Below are 10011 nucleotides of genomic sequence, written 5' to 3'. Positions count from 1 at the left end.
TGATAATAACGCATAATAACATACAGATCCATACTAATGAGTATTCAATTGTCTAATTTATTTTATCCCAAATTGAATTCAAAATTAAACTAATTTTCTGTTACAAATATTTTTAAAATAATTAATGTAATGACTCATTAATATAATAGTAAGAAAATGAATCTAGACATAATTTTAGAAAATTTCTTTTTGAGATATCAAAAGTATTTTTCTATCAATCCCCCACATATCTCAAAAAGAATATTAAAAATAATAAAATAATAAAATAATTTGCTGGGTTTCACAAATGAGCATAATGCGTTGAATCTGGTGTCTCTTGGACTATGAACCAGACCTAGATAAAATAAGATTAAACTTACAGAAGTGAAGTCTAGAACTTCTATGAACCAAGAATTCTTTTGTAAGTGTAGTGTCTTATCTATCACATTATACCCGCACACACTTTGTTGTTTATCGCGGTTTTGCGCGCGCCTCGTTTTCATGAGTGCTCTAGAAATTTCGCCACAAATTTCATAGGAGCGGCCCCACTCCACACTCATATAGGTCCATCCATCAAGTGTATTCTGCATCACAATACACCAATTATCAAAGGCTATGGATTATTAGATTAAGAGTTTAATAACTCAACCTTCCATTCCTTGCAGTTTTGCACTATATATACACACACGTCATAGGAAGGGACATAATTTAATAGTGCACATTTGATCAACTAATGACTTGTTATTGCCCATATGAACCTAATTCATGGGATCTCCAATCACATAGGTTGGGTTACCATTATTGTTGATACAACTCAAATTGGCAAAAGTCTCATTCCCCTCGATGTTTCAGATATTAATTTTCTTCCCAAAGGTTTAGTCAGAGGATCGGCCAAATTCACTTCTGACTTCACATAATCTATGGAAATAATTCCATCTCTCAGCAGCTGCTTTATCACATTATGTCTCAATCGGATATGTCTACCTTTTTCATTAAAGGATTTATTTTTGGCAATGACTATTCAGCTTGGCTATCACAATGCATCGAGACAGAAGGTGTCGGTTTAATTCCTAGTGGAATACTCGCCAAAAGGTTCTTTAACCACTCGGCCTCATTGCCAGCCAATTCCAATGCCACAAACTCAGATTTGATGGTAGATCTAGCTATTATTGTTTGTTTAGCTGATTTTCATGCCACAGCACCCCCACCGAGGGTGAACTCATAACCACCAGTGGATTTTGTCTCATCTGAATCTGAGATCCAGTTAGCATCACTGTATCCTTCTAGTACAGTGGGAAATCCACTATATTTAATACCATAGTTCATGGTACCTCTCAAATACTTCATTACTCTTACTAATGCATTCCAATGATCATAACTCGGGTTTTGAGTATATCTACTCAATCTACACACAATATATGCAATATCAGGTCTAGCAAAATTCATCAAATGCATTAGACTACCAATAGCTTGAGTATATTTATTTTGATCTATAGCATCTCCCTTATTCTTTTTTAATTAACTACTAGCATCATAAGAAGTGCTTACAGGTACCACATCAAAAATATCATTTTTTTAAGAATTCCTTCAACATAATGTTCTTGAGTCTACATTAAACTATTGCCATCTCTTATAATTTTCATGCCTAAAATAACACTAGCTTCTCCCATGTCTTTCATCTCAAAATTAGAAGACAAGAAAAATTTAGTTTTATGTACCAAATCAAGGCTAGAACTAAAAATAAGCATGTCATCCACATAAAGGCAAATAATAACACATGTACCATCTACATATTTTGTATAAACACATTTATCTACTTCAATTGATGAAAACCCATCATTAATCAATACTTGATCAAATTTTTCATGTCACTGTTTAGGTGCTTGCTTTAGACCATATAAAGATTTTAGCAATTTACATATTTATTTTCTTGGCCAGACATTATACAACCCTCAGGTTGCTCCATGTAAATTGTTGGACTTTAAGCCATTGGGCTTTAAAGTAGAAGAAGTGTGAATTGGAAATAGAGGGAAAATGAAAATTTGAAGAAGTGAACTTTTGTCTTGCACTTTGTCTCTCATTGGTGAGGGACAATCACATTTGTGTTCTTATATATAGATTCACTTCTTAAAGCTCTTAAAAGGAGTTGAAGAGAATGAACCCTCGTGCCATCATCGTCGCTTGCTCGGCTCGGCTTCGGCTTCGGATTTGGATTTGGATTTGGATTTGTCAAATGATCGATCGATAAGATTATTTTTTGGACAAAATTTATTTAATTATTTAATAATTAATTAAATGCCAAATCACTGCTGAAACTACGCCAGAACCCTACTGAAAGTTCAGAGGGCCTCGCTGGCCGCGGTTCTGCCGCGACCGCGGTAGAATCGCGGCAGTCAGGTTCAGAGGGCCTCTCTGGCCGCGGTTCTGCCGCGATCGCGGTAGAACCGCGGCAGGCCGCGTATTTTCTGAAAAGGCACCTTTTTAGACACCTCTTCTGATATTTGCCTATAAATTCCGAGGCAAGGCTGCATCTTCAAGACACGAAAAAAAACACTCTAGAACTTCTTTCTTTCTGAATATACTGCATCCTAATTCGCAGTCTCTCTCTCAAATTCGTAAGTGTGATTTTGCTCCGTTCTTTGAGTTCGTTGGTATCCTGCAGTTTGTATTGTCACTGTTGCAGGAAGGTTTATTCCGTTTTATCCTGGGAGGATTTAATCCATTACCTTGGCAACGTGTGAGGGGGTTAAAATTCCTTAAGGACGCACAAGAAAATTATGGACTCGGAATATTTCTGATTCTTTACTATTTTATACATTTCTTTATTCTTCTAACAGTTTTCTAATTTTTTGTTTTAACACAGTAACGCTCACATAAATTTCCTCTTCCAAATCACCATTTAAAAATGCAATTTTAACATTCATTTGATGAATAAAAAGTTTATAACTAGAAGCCAAGGCAAGTAAAACACGAATCGAGGAAATTATAGTTACAGGAGCATAAGTGTCAAAATAATCAATATTTTGCTTTTGGGTAAAACCTTTTGCAACAAGTCTAGCTTTGTATTTATCAATGGAACCATCCGGATTGAGTTTCTTCTTAAAAATCCATTTACAACTAATGGGTTTAGCTCCCGGAGATAAATCAACTGAAATCCAAGTTTTATTTTGTAAAATTGAATTAATTCTACATCAATAGCTTCTTTCCAAAATGAGGCATCAGATGAAGACATAGCTTCAGAATATGTTAAAGGATCATTATCTATAAGATAAGTATAAAAATTATTACCAAAGGATTTTTCTTTCCTTGGTCTTTTGCTTCTTCTTAAATCCTCATTTTCAAAATCATTTTGAATAATTGGAACATGTGAAATATTATCACTTGGAATAATAGGAGCATCAGAAATTTTAAAGGAAAAATATTTTCAAAGAATTCAGCATTTTTTGTTTCAACAATAGTATTATTTTCAAGTACATCACTTTTGAATACTAAAAATCTGTATGTTGCATTGCTTTCAGCATACCCAATAAACATACAATCAGATGTTTTGGATCCTATTTTCCTTTTCTTAGTATCAGGCAACATAACTTTAGCAAGGCACCCCCACACTTTCAAACATTTTAAATTAGGTGGATACCCTTTCCATAACTCATAAGGAGTTTTACCCGTTTTCTTATAAGGAATTCTATTTTGTAAATGACAAGCATATAAAATGGCTTCATCCCAAAGATTATCCGGAGCACCAGAACTAACAAGCATGCTATTCATCATTTCCTTTAAGGTCCTATTTTTTCTTTCCGCTACACCATTAGATTGTGGAGAATATGGCGGAGCTATCTCGTGAATTATGTCTTCTTTCTCACAATAATTATTCAACAAAATAAATTCATATCGGATCTAACTCTTTTGATTTTCTTATCCAATTGATTTCTACTTCAGATTTATAAATTAAAAACTTATCAAAAGCTTCATATTTATTTCTCAACAAATAAACTTTTGTATATCTAGAAAAATCGTCTATAAAAGTAACATAATATTTTTTCCCTCCTCTAGTCATAGTTTGTTTCAAGTCTCCTAGATCAATATGAATTAAACTTAATAATTCAGATTCTCTAAATACTAAAGCACATGATTTCTTAGTTTGTTTAGCTTCTGCACAAACTTCACACTTATCAATATTCGAAAAATTAATATTTGAAATAAGACCTTTAGAATGCATTTTCTTAATATAAGATAAACTAACATGTCCTAATCTAGCATGCCATAAATTAAAAGAATCAATCAAGTAAGCAGAAGAACTAGCATTTTCATTCATAACATTGAGTACAAACAAGACATGGCTATAATAACCCTTGCCAACAAAATTATTATTCTTGGTCAACACGACCTTATTAGATTCAAAAGAAACCTTCACTCCCACTTTTCCTAATAATCCCACAAAGATCAAATTGGCTCGGATACTAGGAACATGCAACACGTCATTCAATGCCAAAGTTTTGTCAGATGTGAGTTTGAGAAGAACTTTGCCTTTTCCAAGAACTTGAGTAGTTCTTGAGTCACCAATATAGACAACTTCTTCTCCCTCCTCAATTTGGGTGTAAGACACAAAGTCTTTTTTGTTAGCACATATGTGTCTAGTGACACCAGAATCTAACACCCAATCTTTCATATTGGCCACAAGGTTCACTTTGGAAACAACTGCAACAATTATATAATCTACTTTGGCTTCAGTCAGATTTACTTTAGCCTTAGTGGGATTGTCATTCCCAACCCTTTTTCGACATTGAGCAACATAGTGGCCAGGTTTGCCACACACAAAGCAGTTGCTTTTTTCCTTGAAGGTTTGATTGTTGGTTTTGGGCTTATAACCATTTCTTTCGTCATACTTGTTACTTGATTTTCTCTGATGGTTGTTGTCCTCCACAAGGCTGCTTCTAGTTGCAATTTCTTCTCCTTTGTCAACAACAACGTGCTTGCGGTTAAAATTATCTCCACCAAAAATCGCAATTTTCAAAACATCGGAGAAAGATTTGGCATAGGTAATTGGTGGAACAGCAACAGAAACAGTTGGTGCAACAGGAGTAGTAGCATCAATAGCAACATTAACAACGTTATTCTCCATAATAACAATGTAAAATATCCTTAAGATTGTTGGAAAAATTGGATGATTATGGAGGATAAAAGGTTTAGCTTGAAGCGTGTTAAAGACACAGTCCTTAAGGATATTTCGCCCACACCGAGATGAATAATATTAGGCGTATCCCCCAGGATTCAACAAGCTCTTCTAGTATAACTAGGAGCAGAAATAACAAAGATTTATGAGAAGAAAACACAGCACCAAAGAAAGAAGAAGAAAAGTTTTTTACTATTTTCACACACTTTTCAAAGTGACCACACAAAAGACTTATATATTCCAAAAACTGAAATACCCATCTGATAAAAGTCTAAGTCATGAAGGCTAATCAAAATGTTAACGTTGCTTTTTTGTTACAAAACATAAAAACAATCAAGAAATGCCAATACGTTAACAAATGATACTAAAGTATAATAGCTATCATTTAGTTGTCAGATTTCAAAATATGATAACAAATGATAATAACGTATAATAACGTACAAATCCATACTAATGAGTATTCAATTGTCTAATTTATTTTATCCCAAATTAAATTCAAAACTAAACTAATTTTCTATTACAAATATTTTTAAATTAATTACTATAATGACTCATTAATATAATAGTAATAAAATGAATCTAGACATAATTTTAGAAAATTTCTTTTTGAGATATCAAAAGTATTTTTCTGTCACATTGTTCCATACTTGTAAGAGCAAAGAGGGAAGGAGTGCTATTGATAATTTTGAGACCTATCTTTGTTGGATCAACCCTGGAGATTACAGAGATTTGCGACCAAAATCTAGGCTTTTACCTTGTTGGAGGTCTCCTCCTATTCCTCTGTTCCCTTTTCTCTTTTGGGATCAGCCCCCTTTTCTTCCCTTCTATTTATACTACCAATGTTCTCATTTGTCCAACGGTCTTTAACTAGGATATTCTCTCTTGATTATATTTTTCATTATTCCCTTCAAGCATTACGATGCGTACTTCGCTGTACAAGCTTAGTGATGACTCGATCTCGGCAATGGTCGAGATTCTTATCGTTGTTATACCTTGTGAATACGATCACGGCTCAATCGACTCCCTACTATTCCTTTTAGCGTCGATCCTCATGGATAGATTTTGACCCATACAGTTAGTCCCTCTGCCTGTTGGGGTCGCCTCTTGGCAAGCACAACGGGCGGATTCTGCTGATTCGAAAAGTGAGAAATTTGTCCGCCTAACACAAGGGACGAAATCCTCATGACGAAATAATGGCGTGACGATTCAAGAACCGTATTGGACCGTTAGGTCAGTTCGGAGTTGGACCATCACATCAATTCAAGAGATCATAAATACTTCTCAGGCGTCATTATGGCGCACGTTCCTCAAGCATCATGTCGTTTCCCGTGCCTTTTCCATTTCTCTTTCTTAATTGGAGGCTCTTGATTTTCCCGCTCAGGACATTCATACCCTTATAAATAGAGGGGGGAGTCCCTCATTTGAATATTGCATTTTTCAACTGTTTTAAGAAAAGAGTTCTGTAAATTCTCTCCTCCTTCTCTAATTCTTCATACTTCTACTTCTGCTAGAATTCATGGTGAACGTTGTCTTTTTCCCTTCACCTTTTTTTTTTATTTCAATCAAATACAACAAATGGCTGGTACTTCTTCTCATTTTGACAAGGCTGTCGGTGCTCCGGTGCCGAAAGATGACGTACCCCTACTTGAGAAGGGAGTAGAGGTGGTGGAAGATGAGGGGTTCCCGACGGTGGATGAGGTGGTTCCCTACCCGGGAAAAACAATGACTGATTTTAATAGCCCTATCAGAGATGTACTGACGCCCATCCCTTCTACTATGGATGAGGCGGCGATCACGACGCTCAAAGCCAAGTGGGGAATCCCTGCTCATATCGAAATGGTGCCGACGGGGAGTGATATAATGCATTTACACCGCCCGATATACTACACATATTACGCATATCCCTTTGTTGTTGGGTACACACTTCCCCTTCCTCATTAGTGGTTGATTTTTGCCGCTTCTATAAAGTGAGCCCGACCCAACTCTCTCCGTATGGTTACAACCTCTTTCTCATGCTTATCAAGTATACAAAACTGGCTGGCCGAGGAATTTCTCTCGGGCATATGCTCCACATTTTTGCCCATCGTTTTCTTCAGGGCACGATGATCATCTGCTCCATCGAGGAACCAAGAGTTTGGTGGTGAAGATGGTCGATAAGGCTAATCACTGCTTTTGGGAAAGCTACTTCTATGTGTGGACAGAGCACCTTGTGGCGAACTTGGCAGGGTTTCCGGAGACTTGGAACTTCGCTCGTGAATTTTCTTCTATTTACTTTGTGATTTTTATTAAGACGGTCATCGACCGTCTTCCTTTTGGCGACTTTGTTGAGGATTTATTTTGTTTTTGCAGCCGAGAAATTACCTCCCCTGCTAGTTTCCGATATCCACAAGTGGGGGAGCACAATTCTCCCCCACTCGGTGGGGATTCGTAAGTGGGTGCCCTTCCATGAGAAGTTCAGCCGCAAACCTCTCACTGGTGAGTTGGCCTGTAGTTTTGCTTTGTTCTCTGCTTTGTAGTTTCTTTAACCTTGTCGTTATAAGATCTAATCATTCCTTCTTGATAGGTTGGAGAGGAGTGAGAAGGACGAGGGCCCCTTCGCTCGTATTCCGTCAAGCGGCGCCCCCTGCTCGACCCGCACCCAGAGTTACTGTGGGTGAGAGTACGGGAAGCCTAGCCACTTGTCAAACCGCGTCTGCAGCCGAAGCCGTATGCTTGGAGGTTGCTTCCCAACCGGAGACTCCGGTCCCCATAGTTCGCTCAACGAGCGAATTTTCTCTCATCGGCAGCAAAAAGGCCCCGTCGAAGAGATAGAGGGTAGTGTTGGAAGAGGCCTCTGTAGCCGAAACGTCCTTGAGGGGCGACCTTGTTTCGTTGGTTCCTGAAATCGACAGTGAGGCTAACCAGGAGGTGGAGGCGACGCCTGTTACGGGGGCTCAAGAGGCTAGTGTAGTGGGGGTACGGAGTCTCGAGGCTGACATAGTTGTTCCGAGTAGCCCATCATCATCCCGGCAGAACCGTGCCCCTTCTTCGACCGAAGAGAAAGGGAAAGGCATCATAGTTGAGGATTATGAGACTGAATCCGACATCGACCCCGATGACATGACGATGTTCGAGGAGGGCTTTACTAGGACTGTGGTAATGGAAGAAGGCTCCTCTTGCATACTCAAAATTCCGTCGGATCTTAACCTGTTGCAGGATATGGTGGATTTGGTGCCGCAGTTTGATCTTCTCTGCTCCGCCCCTGAAAGGGGGGCCCTCCAAGAGGTCAGCGATTCTTAGTTGTCACAAGGTGTGGTCGCGATGGGCTTAAGGGTGAGTTCCCTTTTGCTTTTTTTTTTCGACCCCTTACCTTTACTGACTCTTCCCCTTTCTTTTTGTAGACTTACTTGCTGGAGGTCGAAAATGCTCGTAGGGCTGAGACGTGGGCCCAGATCTTTTTGAAAATGGCCGAGAAGTATCAGCAGTACCATAATAGATGCCGTGAGATGCGTGAGCGGCTTATAGTGGGAACCAATACCCATTCCACCAGGGAGGAATTGGAAAAAAGAGATGAGGACCTGATGTGGTCTATTCGCAGGTGCAGTGAGCTGGGGGAGCTATTTCATGCCAAGAACGAGAAGCTCGAGGTCGGCAAAAGAGTGCGAGGACCTTTAGGCCAAGGTTCTATCATTACAAGCTGAGCTCGAACAAAATGCTGCTAGGGTCCACGCTCTCAGTATAGAATGGGCGAAGAAGGTGGCCGACTTGGAAAAGAAAATGGTCGAGTTAGAGCAAGCCGAGGATGCTCGAGTGTCAACTTTGGCGAGGGCTGCGGCATTAGAAGACACTATCCACGTCCTCAGATCCGAGCAGGAATCCGAGAGGGCGACGACCACGATGAGGGAGGCTAGGCTTGAAGAGCGCATCACCGAAATTGATCAGGAAGCTTCAAACTTGGGAGACAGGGTCGTGACTGTCGAGGCTAAGAAGGCGCAACTATTGGCTCAGGTTGAATCTGTTTTTGCTGCCATCCCCCCCACTTGTACGAGCAATGGGTCCATGCCGAGGCCCAACGAGATATATACAAGGGTTTGTAGGAAGTGGGAAATGTTCCTGAGGCTACCTTTAATGATTCTTGGGCGAAGGCGCGCAAGGCTCGTATTGCCTACGGCTATGATCCTGCAACACCAGAGGTTGGCGAGGATGCTGATGTTGAGGATGGGTTTCCTGAAGATAATGATGGGGAGAATGGCGGTGATGACGCCGAGTGAAAAATTGTTGCAGCTTTCATACTTAGTTTTTTTTTAATTTCTTTTGTTTCTGAGGGCCTGTTTTGGCCTTTTGTAAAGTGCGGCTGTTACATACGCATATTTGAATGAAATAGTTGCTTTGCCTTCATTTGTGTATCTTTTGATTTTATTTTTCTTTCCCTCATTTGTTACATATTTTTTGTTTTGGCGTAGACCTTCGGATTTCTTTGTGACGCGTCCCTAATCTTTTTGATGGGGAATCCGACCCTGCCCGGATCGAGTAGGATCTCGTCGCGTGAGTCTAAGTGATGTCACTTTGGATATGCAAGTCCTGACGAGGTTGACTTCTGATTTGCCGACTTAGGCGGAATCAACCTTAATTCAAACGAGGTTGAATTCAGACTCGCCATCTTGGACGAAGTCAATTTCGACTTGAACATTCGAGTGGGATTGAATTCAGACTTACCGATTAAGGCGAAATTGATTTTTCCTGTAACGACCCGACTTGTCGTTTTAAGAATTAGTGTCCCATTTAGAGGCTTAAGACCTCAAGAAGCTTCATAACGTGTATTATGACTTGTGTGTGTGATCGATTTTGGTTTTCGAATTATTCAAGACTTAATTGAAACA

The sequence above is a fragment of the Nicotiana sylvestris genome, chromosome 2, assembly GCF_000393655.2.
Source record: "Nicotiana sylvestris chromosome 2, ASM39365v2, whole genome shotgun sequence".
NCBI classification, from domain to species: domain Eukaryota; kingdom Viridiplantae; phylum Streptophyta; class Magnoliopsida; order Solanales; family Solanaceae; genus Nicotiana; species Nicotiana sylvestris.
Note: the sequence above shows the minus strand (reverse complement) of the source record.